Here is a 1,562-nt window from a genome sequence, read left to right on the forward strand (position 1 = left end):
TTCTCCGGATGATCTGATTCGAGAGTGTCTTGTAGAGCTCAAGCTGTCCGCTTTTCAATTTGCAGTATCGTATTTCACCGTCTGACGGTTGAGGTCGTCGCCCTGCGTTCCAGTTCCCAAGCTCTTCGTCAGGTCTCTCCCGACGCACCAAGTACATCCTGGAACCAGCGGACCTACCAAGATGCAGTGCGGCAAACCCTGCAGTCGCGTCGGCACCCACAGAGGGCTAAAAATCAATTCATCGATCCCAGAACCCCAATATGACGAGAATTCCAGCTCGACCAGGCACGCCAATGCTTGACTGCCAGTCTCCTGTTCGAGCACACGTGTTTAGTCTCCACCTGTCACCGACAGCATGTCGTCGCTGTCGCCCTCGAGGCTGAATTATGGCGCCATCATCTGATCCCAGGCCTGCCATGCCTCGGCTGAGTCTGCGAAGGTGCCATCCAGTGCCAATTCCTTCTAGGCTTGCCTCGAATGCCGGGACTTCCGACCTGAGCCCGCTGTTCGACATGCTGTCCGTCGTCGAGGAGCCAGAGTGTCCCATTGTTAGCCTGTCCGTTGCCAAGGAGCCAGAGTGTCCCATTGAAAGCCCAAGGCCGTCATCGATACCGTGTGATGGCCATACACCATTGGCGCCTCCCTCGGGCATATGCGTCCCCAGCGTCAGGGGAGAAGGCCACAGAGTGTGACGATGCCGACGAGGCCGTGCCGCCGAGGACTAGGGTTCATGTGCAAGGTTGATGATCGTCGAGGGGCTCATTGTGACAGCTCGGCGATGACTCTAGCCTCCTTCTCGAAGTGCGTCTTGCCCGCGAGGTTGTGCAGTCCTACCTGACGTGAATGTTGCCATGTTTCTATCCAATTGCGGTATGCTCGTGGCGTATGAGAGGCCGAGATGGTGTTGTTACGTGCTGAACGATTCCACGCCGACTGGACGGACCTCGACGCTCGAGTGCAGGCCCGATCGGGGGTGCTTGCCGTGCAAACAACTGGCAACCGTGGTCTATTGCATTACTCTGATGCCTACCTAAGTAAGGTAGGTAAGGTAGGTAAGGTAGGTACGGTACCTAGGTACGTCAAGGTCGGTACCTACGAATAGCATGGACGTGAGTGAACGTGCTGGAGATGACCGTGAGAGGAGACGTGTGGCTCAGGCGTGCTCCGTGGCTCAGGCATGCTCCGTGCTCATTCGTGGCTGCACCGGCCGGACCCCAGCTTTTGCCTCCAGCTTCACCCCACGTCGATCCCCAGGAGCCTCGGCTTCGCCCACTGTTCGATCCAACCCCCTCCCTCTATCGATGCCACATCCGAAACCGAACCCCCCCCCCCATCGCAGACGACATGTAAGCTCGAACATTTCCAGCACTGTCAAGCACAGCTGCTCTTCTCCCTATCACCACTGCCTTCCCCGCCGCCGCCGCCACCACCACCATGTCCCCCTCCGCCAAAGACAGAATCTCGGCGCTGGGCCACCAGCTGGCCCCCGGCGGCGCCTCGACCTCGACCTCGACGACGTCGCTGCCCGCCATCACCAAGGTAGCCGGCCCCTCGGCGGCGCC

Source organism: Verticillium alfalfae, genomic scaffold (assembly GCF_000150825.1).
Source record: "Verticillium alfalfae VaMs.102 supercont1.2 genomic scaffold, whole genome shotgun sequence".
Taxonomy (NCBI): Eukaryota; Fungi; Ascomycota; class Sordariomycetes; order Glomerellales; family Plectosphaerellaceae; genus Verticillium; species Verticillium alfalfae.